The sequence below is a fragment of the Leptodactylus fuscus genome, chromosome 9 (assembly GCF_031893055.1).
Source record: "Leptodactylus fuscus isolate aLepFus1 chromosome 9, aLepFus1.hap2, whole genome shotgun sequence".
NCBI classification, from domain to species: domain Eukaryota; kingdom Metazoa; phylum Chordata; class Amphibia; order Anura; family Leptodactylidae; genus Leptodactylus; species Leptodactylus fuscus.
Window position 1 is genome coordinate 55,376,972 of NC_134273.1, and position 18,458 is coordinate 55,395,429.

The following is an 18,458-nucleotide window of genomic DNA, read 5'->3' on the forward strand; positions in this document are numbered from 1 at the left end:
TGCCGTTGTGTTAAAAGGGGTGCAAGCCTACTATTGACCAGCTGTCACCCGAAGTATTAGCGGTACTGGGGCAGTGGAACCGATTGGAGATGAGAGACGGAATCTTACGACGGCGTGTATACTTGCCAACTGAGATTGACGCCTGTTATCAAATTGTAGTGACTACTGACCTGGCCCGTCCACTAGCCGCCGAGGTACATCGTAGGAATGGCCACTTTGGAGCTGAGAAGACCTTTAGGTGGCTCCAACGATTGATCTTCTGTCCGAGTCTCCGCTTCATTGTTGAAGAAGTATGTCGTGATTGCAGAGCATGCAAAATCAACAAAGCAGTTGAACAGAGGGCTCCAACACAGACCATAGTGACGAAAGAACCACTTGAAGTATTGATGATTGACTATCTCGCCGTGGGATATTCTGCAAGTGGGCATCAGTATTGCTTAGTTATGGTAGATCACTTTACCAAATTTGCTGTAGCCGTTGCAACAAAGGACCAGACTGCTGAGTCGGCTGCTGAGGCCCTGTGTCACCACTTCATACGAGTATACGGCTGCCCTCAACGCATTCACTCTGACCAAGGCGCCTGTTTCGAGGGGCGAGTCATGCAAGAAGTGCAACATATTTATGGAATGAAAAAGTCACGCACCACCCCATACCATCCACAGGGGAACGGGGCATGTGAACGATTTAACCGCACATTACTTCAGATGATCCGCACTTTGGAAGCCGACAAGAAGCAACAATGGCCGCAGTACCTGCCTGAATTGTTGTGGGCCTATAATAATCAAGTCCACTCTGTCACAGGATACGCCCCATATGTTCTCTTCTTTGGGCGACCCGGAAAAGGTGTGGGAGACCTCAACCTCGAAGACACCGATGAATTTCCTTATCGAGGTCTGCCCACTTGGATTCAGGCTCACCGTCAGAGATTAGAGACTGTCCACCGGATAGTACGTGAGAGACTACACAAGCAAGTTCACCCTAATCATCGGCCGGTGCAGGACACCCCTCTTAAAGTGGGCGACTTAGTCTTGGTACGAGTAAAGAAACCACTAGGGAAATTGGACAGTAGGTGGGAACCTGACCCTTACTGCATTGTGGCCCACCCTCATGTTGATAGTCCCGTTTACCAAGTCCAAAATACCCTGACCAAGCAGACGCGGACGCTACACCGTGACATGTTACGCCCATGTCAGTCTCAGGGACCAGTTCAGAACGACAGAGAGGAAGTGACTATGACACACCCCTCCACAAGTGAGCCCTGGTTGTGGGATGACGATGATGATAACGGGGGTGTTGTGGAAGCTATGACCACCCCGACAGTAACTGGGCCTGCAACTGTAGTGACACCCCCGACTGCCATACCTGACTGTCCCAATGAGAGACCGACCTCTACACTTGCTGACGATATGACAAGCTTGCGGCGGACTAGTCGCTCCACAGCGGGTGTACCGCCAGTGCGCTATGCCCAGAATGAGTTCGTTTGGCCAGCGGCCCATCGTTACATCACAACATTGCGATTACAGAAATGTGTTGATGGGGCTGTTGTTGTCAGGGACTGCCAACATTCGACTGAGGCGGTATGTAGCAGTCAGTAGTAGCCCCTATTGTCTTAACAGTGGTGTTTTGCTGCCATCTACTGGTGTGAAGAAATATAGCCTGGGACTGCACTACTGTGAGAGACCATAATCACCCTATTCTGTTTGGTAAATGGTGCGGTCCGGAGGAAGTGACATGAGCAGGGAGCACAGAGCAGCGTGGTGTGGATCCAGAGTGTGTGCTGTGAGGAACTGTGAGAGGCCATTGCTGCTGTAGGCCATAGTAGAAGTCCTGAAACACTGCAGAGACTGACTGGAGAAAGCGGCAGTGTTGCGGAGATTGTTCTGGAGACTAAAGCCGGACTGTGCCTTGGACTGGGTTCAGACCTTCACCCAAGACAGAAGCAAGACAGAGTCTGCTTAGTTCCTGGACAGGCCTGCATCGAGGGAGCACCATAGAGAGCTGAGAGACTGTAAAAACCCGGTACCGTACAAGTATCTCAGGGACAGCTAGGGCCAGTTTATAGCGTGCGTTCTCCTCATATTGTTATATGTAACTTAGTTTCTTTTGTTGATTCCTTCCCATTTTCCATAAGTAAAGTGTGTTATATACCTGCCAGTGTGCGTCTGTCTCCTAGTCGCGGATCCTTGTTACCTGCTGGCCCGTACTTACAACATCACAGCAAAAACTGCAGGTTTTTGAGTACTTGTAAAGTGGATGATATTCTGGCTAATCCTATCCAAGCATTGCAGAAAAATATTGCAAATTTTTTGTTTGTTTTTTTTCTGAGCTAAAATCAGGAGTGGATTTAGTAAAATGGAGAAGTATAGTATAAGACTTTCCTATTCCTCTTGTATTCACTCCAGGATTTGGCTCAAAAGTAGTAAAAACTGCAATGAAAAAACCTTTTCTGCACCACACGGAAATGTTTCCATTTGCTTTTCCTATTGGTCCCACTACTGCAGTCACTTATATAATACTCTGCAATGATGGACTGATGGTCCTGATGGACTGATGTGGAAAAATGCTTTAGGCTAAGACCCCATGTAGCAAACTGCAAGCAAAAAGCACTGTGGAAAAACCACAGCAGAAACCCATCACTTTTTTTTCTGCGGTGCTTTTCAGAGTCCACAAGATATTAATCTGCAGACTTTCTACCTCTATTATACAGAACACTCCATTTCTGTAGGTATGATTGATATTCTGCAATTTACAAAAACACAACTGTTCTTGAAATCACATGGCCGCAGCAGATATTTTACTGTAATATGTGGATGGGATAAGCCAGAATCTCAGCCACTCACTGACTAAAATGCCTTGGCTCGTATTGTCCACGCAGAAGCAAGAAACCTACCTCCCTGTCTTGCAACTCCCCACCACGGTGACAGAAGGGGAAGATCTAGGACTGATGTGCTCTGGCAGCCTGGAGCGCCTTGACGTCTGACAGCTGGCCAGGGGCTGAAGCCTGTCTCATGCCGTTTAACAGGTACGACCAGGAAGACCTCCCCCCTCCTGCTCAAAAACCACCCGCAAAGTTTTCTAATAAGTGGCTCTCATTGGCCATACACAGTATGCAGTGCACCCTTGCGAAACGCTATGTCTGAGCATCCGGTAAGAGGAGGAGGAAGAGCGCTGCCCTTCTTAAACTCTTGGGGTGAACCAAAACCCTTTTCATACAGGTGGAGGCTAAGGGATAGTAGATCTAAATGGGCTCAGGGCTGCCCCTATGATGCTACTAAGGCAGGGAACAAGGAGAGGAAAGGGGTTAGGGCTTATGTTTAATAATCTCCTCCTGCTACTGTATGGTGAATGCTATTCTTGCTGGTTACTAGAGAGATGGATATTTAACTCTATAAATTAATTATTATTATTATTATTTTTAATTAAAAAAAAGCATCAGAGATGGGGAGGTTTTTTGTCCAGACCTTTTAATATATACACTGCCACGTAAGATCTTACAACCTCTAAGGTTGGGTTCACACTACTGTTGGTGTCTGCTCAGAAGGTGTCCGTTAAAGAAAAAAAAAAAAAAACTATCATAACTGACAGTAACTAATGGCTATCAGTTACTGTTCTGTCCGTTGACCATAGACCTCAATGTTTTTTGAAACAACTCTGTTTTTTTCCAAACTGACAGAAAAATCCTGCATGTAGGATTTTTTTTTTTTGTCCGCATAAAAAAACCAGACATTTTTGTAAACGGAAAGGTTGTACAGGACACAAGATAAAATCCAATTGAAACAAATGGAAATTACAAACGGACAAGCTAGTGTCCGTTGCTAAAATCTTGTACAGACAATAGCCAGGGACACTGCTGAGTGGAGACCAATGGTACTATGAAGGCCCCCTAATAGGGGACTGCCCTCAACCCACATCCTATAGAGACTTACATTCACATCACACACATGGACCAGAAGAGACTATTTCATTTTAAAGTGTTTAATTCATCTGTACATTGACACCATCTTTACAAATAATAATATACATTAATTCAATATATCAGAATATAGACATGACCACAATGTAACAGAAAAAAAAAATTCTTCTTTCTAGTCACAGCAGAGAGGTAAAGCGAGAGACTGGTTGTTCCAGGACGGCTGCTATGGTGGTAATAGAATTTACTATCGTCAGACGCCCCAATCTCTTCAGGCAACTTGATAGAATTTCTTCTCTCTGTAAGATATAATCAGGAAAATGTGGTCACAAAACAGAAGAAGTTATGATGGATAATGGAGGACAAGTGCTGTGGTTACATGAAGATACAGTAGGGGTAGGGGGTTTGTGGGGGAGATTTACTAACTAGAGTGTGACCTGGTCCAGAACATTACCAGGGACTATCAATGGTTAATGGTGGTTGTTGGTGTGGTAGTAAATGGGAATTTCAGCTGAGATGTAGGACAAATGGCTATTTAGTGCCCGGGCCGACCTCACACGATGCCTTTAGTTATACATCAAAATCCCTCTCAGAATGGGGTATCTAATGCTAAATAAATACGTCACTTGGCAAAGACAAGAGAATTTTCCCCACTTTTACATGTAGATTACCAAGTTATACAGATGGTAAGACATCACTATTATTCCTGTGCCATTTAAATATTCTTAGGGTGGCCGAGACCATGGTATATGGTCTAATCTTTAATGGGAATCTTTATTCCTGTGCCAAATAAAAATTGACATGAAGTTGTCTTGTGTGTAGTTACATAATGTAGCCTTGCCAATGTCTGCCCACTATGTAGTCTGGTATATGCTTCTAGAAGAAATAGTATTTCCTTTCCTTGTTTTCCCTGCATGTTGATATGCTTCTAGAATAACTGATGGCAGACCCAGGCCCAAATTACTTCTTCATCCAGCAGTCTCCCATGATGTCAGCGCATGTACCGTCATGGTGGCTTCTATTTGGTTTTGCCTTTTTGCTGTTCTATGGTGCAGGGTAACATTCAGGTGTTACATACAGCCTTAACTTCAGGCATAACAAAATCCTGTTTGTCTGAGCAACTAACTAAACAGTAATGATAACCTAACTGTGGGCTTACTAACAGCCACATGAAAAAAAACAACAAGCACGATACTGTCTTACCAGACTCGGGATAACAGGACAGACCCAGATGCCTCCTCCAAATTTAAAAACAGTCTCGTGCACAGAGGGTACATGGTTGAAACTTCACTGCCATGCACCCCCTGGTTTTCGGTCATCCTATGTGGGAACAGCTGAGATCCAAACTCAGCAGATTAGTTAAGAGAATTCACCTTTTTAGAATGGCTTGTTGCTTGTGTAGGTGAAGCCTTTGAATAGCTCTTCCTCCTTCTCCGATAGACTTTTCTGCTTCTTCTCCTTCTTATCTGCATCCAGGGAGATCTCTTTAGTGCTGTCCACTACTGGGGCCTGGGAAAGAAGACACATAAATCAGATGGGACAATCACAGCATTGAGTTCATTAGTACTGAGTGCGGTGTCAGTAGTGTAGGGTGAGGGCGCACCCGCCATGTAGCGTTAAAAATTGTATTTTATTACTGGCTCTGTGAGGGCTCAAACCAAACACAACATGTGTGCACACAGGCCAAAAGTTGGCCCATACCAAAGCTTCAATAGTATATTTGCAAGTATAATATATACCGTATACTTACTGGCTGCAGGGTATATGGAGGAGACACTCCTGCCTCCAGGTCTTCCCAGTTGATCTCCTTAAACAATGGAGTTGTGCAGATGGCTTTGCAGAACACATGCCGCTTTGTGGCTGTACAGAAGACTTGTAATAAAATAGGACATTGTGGTCAGTTGTTGGCAGATAAGCTCACACTCCTTCAGCACACACTTGTGGTCCGCACCTATACTTTATATAATGCACTGCTTACATCCGAGTTTAGATGAGTTGTACAGGTGGGGCTCAGTAAATAAAACATGCCGTCAGGTCAAACCATGTACAGCCCTGTTGAGGTTTCTTGTCATTGTATATTCTATGAAGGGTCTATTGGGTTGGAAGGTTTGAAGATTCGGGTTTTTTTATGCTTTTGTTTAAAGCCATAACTAAGTGGACTGAACTTCCATCTGTTATTTCTATGATCACTTCCTTTGATATGAATCTTTTGGCTTCCAGATGTCTTTAAAGCCTAAACACATGTGAACACAGTCTTATACTACCTGCTTATCTGGCCAGTTATGGGAAACAAATGGCTTCCTAAGGGCAATGTATTGCTGATAATAATTTGTCCTCCTTTGAGCTATAATGATGTGTGTGTGTGTGTGTGTGTGTGTGTGTGTGTGTGTGTGTGTGTGTGTGTGTGTGTACTCACCCCTTCTAGGACAACTTTTACATGGAGGTGTAAGTCTCTAGGGTACTTGACATGGACCTCAACAGATCTGATGACCTTTGTGTCCTTCTCCTTCTCAAACGAAAACTCTCCAGAGGCCAATTCAAAAAGATGTGCCCCAAAGGAGAAGGTCCACAGTTGATCCGTAGGGAAGATGCCACAGAACCTGTGGAAACATAAAGGAGGATTAATCACATGCTGAAGGAATACGTTGGATGTATCATGGGCCGTACTGAGGACACAGGACTTGTATTTCTTACCTCCGGAGCCATGTACCCTGGTGTTCTTACACAGCTTCTGACCAGGCCAGACCCAGAAACAATAACTGCCAAGCCAAAATCGGCAATTTTTATATGGCAGGTGCTGTCTAGCAGAACGTTTTCTGTCTTTAGGTCTCTGTGAAGACAAAGAAGGTTTCAGTTTTACAAAACAGTCAGGGAAGGATTGTACACGGAGTACATGGGCCCCGATGTAACTACTCCCCCTTAAGTTATGCCTCTGTCAATACAACAGGTGGCATACAGAAGTTTAGTAGAGGCCTCATGTTCCTCTATCGAAGGTCTATTATGGCTCCTTACTAGGCTATATGGTGTGTGTGTGTGTGAGCCCAAAGTGTAACCGCCTATAGGATATTGGCTCTAGTTAGTGTTAATCCTAATAACCTCTGTACATATCTGTTAATGACGCCCTTCTTATGGAGATGCCTTAAACCAGCCACAATTTCTGCTGAAATAAATCTAGTGGAAAAGAAGAAAACCTTGATCATCAAAGTAATGGCTGAAAATCCAATATCTACTGGACAATGAAGACAAATACATAACATAATACACAATGTGCAGGCTACCTGGTGGTGACCATTTCACAGGGGGCTCTCTGGTCCAGGAAGTCCCCGAGGTTTCCTCCGCTGACTAACTCCATCATGTAGAATAAGTAATCCTGTAGAAAAGACAGATTATAATGAAGGACATAATGGCCATATCTGATGATCTAGAAAAGCATCAGAAGCTGACAAGGAGGAGTCCACTGACAGTATATAACAGGGTTCAGCAACCTTCACCTCTCCAGCCATTTGGAAACTACTATTCCCATCATGTATATTTGCTTTTATTATGGAACTCCCATAGAAGTGACAAGAGCATGTTGGGAGGAATGGTTGGTGTTGGAGATTGCTGACCCATCCCCTGGTCATCTTGTATTCTATGTAAATTATCAATACAGTTACTGGGGAGTAGGAGAAGCTCTTACCTCATTTTGGAACATCCCATAGCAATTTATAGAATTGTCTGTTATCCAACATCATCCTGAGAAAAATGTATGGAAATCAACTTAAAAGGCAAAGCTACTTCTGAAGTGTCTCTACAGCATATAAAATGGCGATATACGGGTGATCTGTATTGTTGCTTTGTTCAAAAACAAGGCCACCCATATCCACAGGTTGACTAATATTACAGCTGATCTACATTGAGTTTAATAGAGTTGAGCTGTAATACCTGACAACAATGGATAGCGCTGTTTTTGGAAGAAAGCGGATATGCAGCCATCACTCGTATATTTTTTGTATTTCCTGACTCCTCTTACCTGATTCTGAAAGATGGCTGGCTACCCTGGAAATCCTCTACTCTTCCTCCTCCTCCTCTTCTTCTCTTTCCCTCTTCCTGTTTTGTGGGTTTTTCACAATCACGGACACCAAACAAACTTTTTCTAGTCATTGTAATATCCTTTGACACACTATCAAGACAAGACAATCAATATGAAGATGGTTAGTCTATAAGGTCCTGGGTTTCTGACAAGATCCAGACCATAGAAAGTTCCTGCAGCCATTGCCGTATCCATTGGTAACAAATAAGGATTCTCTAACCTTAGTGGTGTCAAGACATGAAGATTTTGCAAAATGTTTTACCAATTTTCTCAAAACTGACTATTATAGCTTTAAGGTAGAAAATAAAGTCATAGTATAAAAATGTCTACAAAAGTGCATATATAATAAACTAGTGGTATAATATAACCCCCCACAAGACCATGGGTTTGAGAAGACCTTCTAGACAGTTGTCACATGTGCTGACCCTCCCTCTTATGTTCCATGAATTGTACCCAACCTTTACATCAGCTCAAGAGGGACTGTATAAATATGGGATCTACTGCCATCCAGCTGATCATAAACCTACAATAGATCAATAACTAATCTGGTATAGACACAAATATTACAATATCATATATATATATATATATATATATATATATATATATATATATATATATATATATATATATATATATAGTTACATAGTAGATGAGGTTGGATAGAGATATTAGTCCATCAAGTCCAACCTATAACCCTACAATCCCTACAGTTTTGATCCAGGGGAAGGCAAAAAACCCCATGAGGCTCATGCCAATTGCCTTATTTCAGGGGGAAAAAATTCCTTCCTGACTCCAAATCTGGCAGTCATATAAAAACCCTGGATCAACGTGTCCTTAAAACCTAGAATCCATAACCTGTTATATTTTTCTCTTCAAGAAAGGCATCCAGGCCCTCTTTGAACTTGTTTCATGAATCCACCATCACCACTTCCTGGGGCAGAGAGTTCCAGAGCCTCGTTGTTCTTACTGTGAAGAATCCCCTTCTATCTTTCTGGTGAAACTTTCTCTCCTCCAGACGAAGAGGATGTCCTCTTGTCACTGGCCTAGGTGTAGAGGATGTCCTCTGTCACTGTCACTGGCCTAGGAGTAAAAATATCCTTAGAAAGTTCTTTGTATTGTCCCTTCATGTATTTGTACATTATTTGATCTCCCCGTAGACGTCTTTTCTCTAAGCTGAATAACCCCAAGTTTGTTAACCTATCGTTGTACTCCAGTCCACCCATTCCCCTAATCATTTTGGTTGCCCGTCTTTGCACTTTTTCAAGTTCACTTATGTTTTTCTTGTATATCGGGGCCCAAAATTGCGCACAATATTCTAAGTGTGGCCGTACAAGTGATTTGTATAGAGGCATAACTATGTCCTTGTCATGAGAATCTAGACCTCTTTTAATGCATCCCATAATCTTATTTGCCTTGGCAGCAGCTGCCTGACATTGGTCATTAAATATAAGCTTGCTGTCCACCAAAATCCCTAAGTCTTTTTCATTGGCAGTCTTAGCCAGTAATTTACTATTAAGTACATAGTCATACATTTTATTACGTCGACCAAAGTGCATTACCTTACATTTGTCAACATTAAACTTCATTTGCCAAGTCTCTGCTCATGCTTCCAGTTTCCTTAGATCCCCTTGTAATATTTTACTATCCTCATTATTAATTACCCTACAAAGTTTAGTATCATCTGCAAATATAGACACCCTGCTTTGTAAACCCTCTACCAGGTCATTAATAAAGATATTAAACAAGAGAGGACCTAATACTGACCCTTGCGGCACCCCACTGGTGACTGTGGTCCAGTCTGAATATCTACCATTAACAAGCACCCTCTGTATCCTATCAGTGAGCCAGTTACAATACCTTAATGTTATACTTGCCAACTAAGGACAGTGAAGAACTTTCAGATATTTCCCTGCAGACAGTGTCTCTCTCTTTTTACAGTGATGGCAAAGTTTATTTAGTTCTATTAATTAAAAATTCAAAACTTAAAAAAAATGTCTTTCCACATCCAAACTTTTTAGAAGTCCTATTCTATTTCTGTATACAGGATGGCAGAAGGTGTTTTTTTTTTTTAATTTAAAAGAACTTTTTAACAGAGATTGTTCACTTTAGGAGAGATGTTCTGTCCATTAGGAACCACAAGATATCTGTACCATAATGTGATGTACTATAAAGTATGTATGATTCTAACTTAAAGGGATTATCTATAAAGAGAACTAGATTTAAAATTGGTAGACAAATCAGCAACATTTTATTTTAAGCTTTTAACACCAAATGCAGGAACTTTCTATGGTGTGAAATCCAGTTATGATGTCCTTATTATGGCCAGTTTATCTTCTCATACATGTAGGGCCCGTCTTATAACCCGGCCACAATTGGGACATCTTGGCTGGGTTTGACAAGTCCTAGATCATACAAGGCTCCTGCATTCATGGCCCTTTGGCAACATAATAACACAACAGACCATCACCACAAAGATGAAGAGAGAAACTTTAAAGCAGAAAGAAAAATTTGCAAAAAGGTTCCAATTTGTCAATTAAACATTAGTTTAAATGTTGTATTTTTTGGAAAACCATTTTTAAGGAAATCTGTGATGGCCGCAGCTGTTGGGTTTTCTACACACAACCAGACATTTGTGTTTGTTCAGGCCGATTTATGACTTACAGTTATGGTTCTGTCATATATATATATATATATATATATATATATATAATGAAAAATAATTTTTAACCAAGACGGTACCACTAGACTGCAGAACACTGCAGTGAGGTCCACAGGCCCAGGTGGGCAGCCTGAATGCGCACTACCAGTTAACTGCACTGGCAGTGGTGTTTGTGCGGTTCTGGTGTGAACTGACAAACAAACTCCCACCAGTTAACTTCACTGGGAAAGTAGATCTGCATATACAGTACCTGCTGGATGAAGCCAATTGAGGCCTAGCAATAGAGATCTGCGAACCTTCAACTCTCAGAGATAGACTCAAGCACATGCTTCACAGGAAAGGCTGCCAGGGGTTAAACGTCACCCCTGTCAGCAGCACAAAGGACTCCACAGCAGCTTGGAACCACAATACAAATGGACAGTACAATAAGCCCTACAGATTCCCACTGGCAGAGCCAAGGAATCCTCACTAGATCCCTAGCCCTGACCTGTCTCAAGTATTTGGTAGTCAAAGTGTGAACACCAGGCGGGCATTGGCTCACACTATATAAAGGCTAGTCCCCGCCCAACAAGGCAGTGGCCATGACCTCACCGATCATGCTCAGTATGGGCAAAAAGGGACTTGGCCTCTGAGCGGCTCCAAAAGGTCTGAGCATGCTCAGTAGGGAAAGAATGGGACTTAGCCTCTGAGCGGCTCCAAAAGGTCCGAGCATGCTCAGTGGGCCAAAAGCTGGACTTAGACTCCAGCCCCTCACTGCATGACGCCGAGGGCAAGGGTTGGATTGGCCCACAGGTGGCACTATGTGCTGGACGGGAAGCCTGCGGGACCCGATCCTAACACTTATACGATACAAGTCCAACCATGGACTCTCCATATTCCATTCTGTCTCCAGATTTCCTGAGGTATCGTCTCCGTCCATTCCCCTATAAGACTTCCTGGGGTCAGTCTAGACTTGGCCCTTTGACATGAGGAGTGAGGGTCCAACGCTTATGCCACTTATCCAATGCTGAGGTTTCACTTTAATTACATTTCACTGAAGGGCATTTTGTCCTCACTACTAGTTACATCTGTAAGAAGACCTGAGCCCATTTGGTGCCATTGTCAGGGTAAACGAGGTATTCTGCATATCAATACAATCTATTGTGAGATGATCCTCCATCTTTGTCCCTTTAGTGTACTCCCCAGTTTATTCCTTTAAGTTTAATGTTGGTGGGGGGTGGTGGTGGAGGAGCGGGGTTGCAGCATCCACCTTCCTAAGAAAATGTGTGGGTCCTGAGCCATGAGGACAGGGTGTGCTATTACAGCGAATGCTGGGTCTGTAAAGATGATGGTGGCCGCTTTGCTGCTGAGCAGTTGCCATAGCTACCGTATCTCTGCTGTATAAGTTAATGCTTGTGATCAGAGTCCACTCTGATAACAGGCATTGCTATTTTAAAGCCCCCTTCCAAACTGTAAAAATGGCTCCATACCTACCGTACCTATCTTGTTGCAGGATGGTTCCCACACGACAAAATTGGGGTAGCCATCCTGTTCCTGTTACAGCCAGGAGCCTACTAAAGGTTTCCAAGCCTGTCGTAGTAATATTACTATTGCGACTGGTCTATGACCAGTCGCAATAGTAATGTACAGAATCTCTCCTACCAGTTTAGGGGACATGTAATAAAATGATTGCAGGTTCAAGCAATATAAATAAATAAATAAATAAAATAAAAGTTTTAAAGCACCCTCTTTCCCTAGAATACATATAAAAGTAGAAAATTACTTTTAAATACATTCACATTATGTATCCATGTGTCTGATAATGCCTAGTTTACAAACTTATAAAAATATTCTCTAATGCAATATCTTGAAATTTTGTATATGTATTGTTATAAAAACCTCAATAAAATATTTAAAAAAATATAGATATATATTTTTCCCATAGGGTGAACGTCGTAGCGGGAAAAAAAAAAAAAAAAATCAAAAGTTTTGATATGCCATGCTTTTCGCCTCTGATTTGAATAAAAGTGATCTAAGCAATAGACATTACCCCAAATGTTCTAACTAAAAAGTATATTTGGCTTTGCCAAAAAAGACGCCCTATGCATCCCCTTACAGCTGCAGGGCCACCTGTCAATGTGGCCTCACAGCTGTTGCAAAATAACAACTCCCATATGCTATTAAACTTATTAAATATTTTACCATTTTTTGCAGATTTTTTTTTTCCTATTTTTCTCCTCTAAAACCTAGGTGCATCTTATAGTCTGAAAAATACAGTACATCTTTAACCAGACCTCAGATGACATATAAGCACAAAAGAGTTTAAACAGTTGCAGGAAGAATTGTAAAGCTATTCTAAAAGTTTATTATATTTACCTTTATAGGTTAATTCTTTAGCCCCGGAAAAACTTCTCTTTAAAGCCACATTATTTATTTTAAGTGAAATTCAAGCCTAGTTGAAGTTACATTATTATTACCGTATATACTCGAGTATAAGCCGAATTTTTCAGCACAGTTTTTGTGCTGAAAAAGCCCCCCTCGGGAAGGGGGTCTATGACCAGCCGCAATAGTAATGTATAGAATTTCCCATAAAATAGTGGGGAAAAAAGAAGCTTTAAAAAAATAATGATAATAAAAAATAAAGTAAATAAAAGTTCTAAATTACTCCTTTCCCTAGAATACATATAAAAGTAGAAAATGACTGTGAAACACATACACATTAGGTATCCTGTGTCTGAAAGTGCCCAGTTTACTGAATATAGGGGATCTGCAGTGCTCCTGTTCTGTCGTGAAGGAGTTAATAGGAGCACTGCAGCCAGGCTGAATTCCAAGTGGGGGAAAGAAAACTCAGTCCTCAAGCTCAGGGAAGGGGCAGACAAACAAACAAAACACCCCCTCCCCTTCCCCAGCACCCAGCAACTACTGCACCAAAAAACTCCAACCATTTTAATTTTTGAAATTTTCCAGTAGCTGCTGCATTTCCCCCCTAGGCTTATACTCGAGTCAATAAGTTTTCCCAGTTGTTTGTGGTAAAATTAGGGGCCTCGGCTTATATTCGGGTCGGCTTATACTCGAGTATATACGGTATGTCATTTAATTTCAAAAAGTGAAGGTCATAGATTATCTTATCAAATGATCAAAGCCTTGGAGAAATCAGATAATTACAACTTTAGAATGTTACTTTCTGTGGCTCCTTTCCAACAGCTTGCATTACTCAAAGGGAAAGGAAGGCACCAAAATACTGAAAACATCTCTTCAGAAAATTATAAAATATAACAGAGACATGCCAAGACCTACATTAAAACAGTATATTTTTCATGCCCAATTAGATTAATATCTATAGCAACAACAGCTGTTTGACTTGAATTTAAGTAATTACTCAGAATCTTTCTATGTTAACTTGTTTGTGTGGGAGTAAATGGATTTCTACTTTATTATTATGTTTCATCTTATTACACTTATTTTCTTATCTGTTAAAGGACAAAATGTTTTAGGATATAAAATATTCTGACCTTAACTGATATAGTATGTTAGAATCAATGCTACGCATTGTCTGGAGTTATTATTTTTAAGCAAATGGTTTTCTATTTGACAGTAAACAAAACTTAAATTCCATAATTTTCTCTAAGAACAAAAATAAATGTATATAATCTGGAATGTGGTACGGCCAAACAAAAGTATACAGCATCATCATTTCTGAGCACCCCCCTTTTTCTCTTAGACCTGGTTCACATCAAAGTTCGGTATTCCATTCGGAGGGTTCGCTTGAGGACCTCTCAAATGGAATATTGAACGCATTAAAAAGCGGTGAGCAATGAAAGCACATGGACCCCATAGACTATAATGGGCTCCATGTGTTTTCTGCATGGTGTCCGTACAAATCTTGCAGAAAGTGCTGACACCGCGCATAAAACATACGGACCCCATTATAGTCTATGGGGTCCATGTGCTTTCATTGCTCACTGCTTTTTAATGTGTTTGGTATTCCATTTGAAGGGGTCCGCAAGTGGACTCCCTGAACAGAATACCAAATGTAGACGTGAACCAGGCCTTAAAATTAAGCTGAGCTCTAGGAATGTAAGAATTCTAAGGATACGCTATCACTAGGGTTGCGCGATCGGAATCGGAAAAGAATGGATTCTGATCGGCGATCGAGTAAATTTCATGATTGTGATCGGAATTCCGATCCCGATAGTTTTAGGCAGGATCGAGTTCGGAGGTTATTTCCCACAATGCTTTGCTGCTGGCCAAGCATTGTGGGAAAAGCAAACAATGTTAGGAATGACTGGATGCCGCCGGCACACAGCCTGTGCCGACGTCCGGCGCTTAACCCCCTGCGCCCCGGCTGCGTCCATTCATTCCTACAACATAGCAGGGAGGAAACAGAAGAGTAGATAATCTACTCTTCTGTTTCCTCCCTGCTATGCCTACGAATAAATGGATGCAGCCGGCATGCAGGGGGTTAAGCGGCCAGACACTGGAACAGGCTGTGTGCCGGCAGCATCCATTCATTCCTATAATCATCAGCTCTGCTACATCTGAGATCTACACCTCAGATGTAGCAGAGCTAAGTATACAATAAAGAGTCGATAGACAAGTCCACTTACTGCTGCCGCTCCCCGTCTGTTGTCTTCTTGCCTATTCTCGGTTCATGCACATCCATAGCTCCCAAGTTACTGTTACAGACCTAGGAAGAAGGTGGGGCTTGTGGCTTAGGAGAGTGTGGGCGGGTACTGTATCCACCCACATTCTCCTAAGCAACAACAAGCCTGCCTACTCCCAGCATCAGTAACACTAGCCTGGGAGGTGGGGGCACATACGGTGCTCTGAAGACTTGCGCAGTAAAAAGAAGAGGAGCGAGAACAGCACGGATCGGTAGCGGCAGCTGGTAAGTAGACAACAGGGGGGACTTAGGTAGCCAGGGGATTTTTTAATCACTATACAGCATGGATTCTAACAATTAAAGCGTTCAATAGTTGGATTCCATGCTGTGTAGTGAATAGGATTTTTTTTTAAATCCGATCTCTGACTAGTAAAAAAATCCCGTTGACTTGCATTGGGATCGGAATTGGGATCGAGATCGGGTTCGAATGAAAAATGATCGGAAATCGGATTTCAAAATCGATCCTGAAAAGTCAAGTTCGGCTAAACCCTAGCTATCACCATACTCCTGAAAAATCCTGTTGAACTACGAATGATCCCGTACTGGAAGGTACACTATTATAGTGTGCAATGGAGCCATATATCATTGCATGGTGCACATATAATAAAATATAATAACGTGCTTTTCCATATCAGATCATTGGTCCCAGGTGCCTCACTTAATAAGTATTGCTCTGCTATATGTTGCCTACTATAGCCAGGTAAAGGATCTATGGATCTAAAACATTGTTATTCCGTTGTATATTAAGTGATACCTGGAATGAATAGACACAAAGATCATACTGCAAGATCTTTGATACTACATCTTTGTGAAGTGGTTATGGTAGTTCCCATGATAATGGGAAATCATCAAGCACAAAACAACTGTATTCTGAAAGTATTGTGAGTGCTGAAATTGGTATACTGCATGACATGTTAGCACAAGACTTGAAAGGCTGCAAATTATAGACAACACTGCTAGCCACACATTTTTTAAGAGAAACGGCTAATCTTGTGAAACACATATCAGACCAAGAGATGAATATAGAAGAAGAGAGGCTCTCTGCATGGGGAAACCAATCTACAGTAGATATAAAGTTAAGCTTCACTATATATATATATATATATATATATATATATATATATATATATATATAATTTAGAAAAACATTTAGTGTGTTTGTATCAACACTAGGGTTGAGCGTTCGTGTTCGGAAAAAATCGGATTCCGATCGGCGATCGAGAAAATTTCACGATCGCGATCGGAATTCCAAACACGATCTTTTTAGGTGGGATCGAGATCGGTAGTATTTCCCACAATGCCTTCACACTGAGTATATAGCGTATACTCAGTGTGAAGGCTCCGCTGAGGTTCCATAGGAATGAATGGAAGCAGCCGGCACACAGCCTTAACCCCCTGCGCACCAGCTGCCTCCATTCATTCTAATGGGAGACTAAAGTAGCATCTCTAGTAGCTACTTACCTCCAGAGACGGCTGCTCCGGTGTTCTTCGCCTCGCTGCCGCTCCAGCTGCAGTCTTCTTCGCCTCGCTGCCCCCTCCCTGCCAGGTTAGGAGAGTGTGGGCGGGTTAGGAGAGTGTGGGCGGGTACAGGGCAGGGAGACGTGACGTCTCCCCTCCCAGTACGCGCCCACACTCTCCTAACCCATCCACACTCTCCTAACCTGGCAGGGAGGGGGCAGCGAAGGGAGAAGAAGACTGCAGCTGGAGCGGCAGCTAGGCGAAGAACAGCAGAGCAGCCATCTCTGGAGGTAAGTGGACACCAGGGGGGACTAAGTAGCCAGAGGATTAAAAAAAAATTCTCTGGCTACTTAGTGATTCACTACACAGCATGGATTCTAACAATTCTTAGATTCCATGCTGTATAGTGAATAGGATTGCTTTTAAAATCCGATCTCCGATTAATAAAAAAAATCCCATTGACTTGCATTAGGATTGGAATTGGGATCGAGATCGGGTTCGAATGAAAAATGATCGGAAATCGGATTTTAAAATCGATCCTGAAAAGTCAGGATCGGCTCAACCCTAATCAACACAGAAATAGTGGGACTCACATTATTGAGGAGTTTAGCAGAACAGGAGAAAAGCTCAAAGCATTGGAACTAAGTATAAATTGATTTCATGCTGAGTAACCTTACTCCCGTGTCAGATATGTCCTTCTTTACCTGTCATATTGCCTGAACATATTTAGATATTTTAACAAGTTGCCATTTGTCGCCATTTGTCACAAAGTAATACACTAACTATCCTTTTTGTGTCTATGTGTGGAGAGGATGAACTGCAGCATGTCAAGGATTTTGGTACCATGTGTGGATATAACTATACAACAATCTGCAGTACTACATTTTTACTATCAAGTATAAAATTGTGCACCCCTACGCCATTGAAAGCAACATTACTTAGTGTTTTCATCTTATTTTGTTTTTTTCTAAATATGCTGCTATTCTGCTCAGATAGGTAATTAGTAGAGATGAGCGAACAGTGTTCTATCGAACACATGTTTGATCGGATATCAGGGTGTTCGCCATGTTCGAATCGAATCGAACACCGCGTGGTAAAGTGCGCCAAAATTCGATTCCCCTCCCACCTTCCCTGGCGCCTTTTTTGCACCAATAACAGCGCAGGGGAGGTGGGACAGGAACTACGACACCGGAGGCATCGAAAAAAATCGGAAAAAGTCATTGGCTGCCAAAATCAGGTGACCTCCATTTTAGACGAATAGTGGATTTCAAATCCGGGTCATATGAGAATGTGAACTTTGTGACTATGAGACAGGGATAGCTGTACAGGCAGGGATAGCTAGGGATAACCTTTATTTGGGGGGGAATGTTATTAAAAATAACTTTTTGGGGCTCTATCGGGTGTGTAATTGTGATTTTTGTGAGATAAACTTTTTCCCATAGGGATGCATTGGCCAGCGCTGATTGGCCGAATTCCATACTTTGGCCAATCAGCGCTGGCTCTGCTGGAGGAGGCGGAGTCTAAGATCGCTCCACACCAGTCTCCATTCTGGTCCGACCTTAGACTCCGCCTCCTCCAGCAGAGCCAGCGCTGATTGGCCAAATTCCGTACTCTGGCCAATCAGCGCTGGCCAGTGCATTCTATTGGCGTGATGAAGCAGTGCTGAATGTGTGTGTTTAGCTCAACTACTCCACCAGCGTAGTTGAGCTAAACA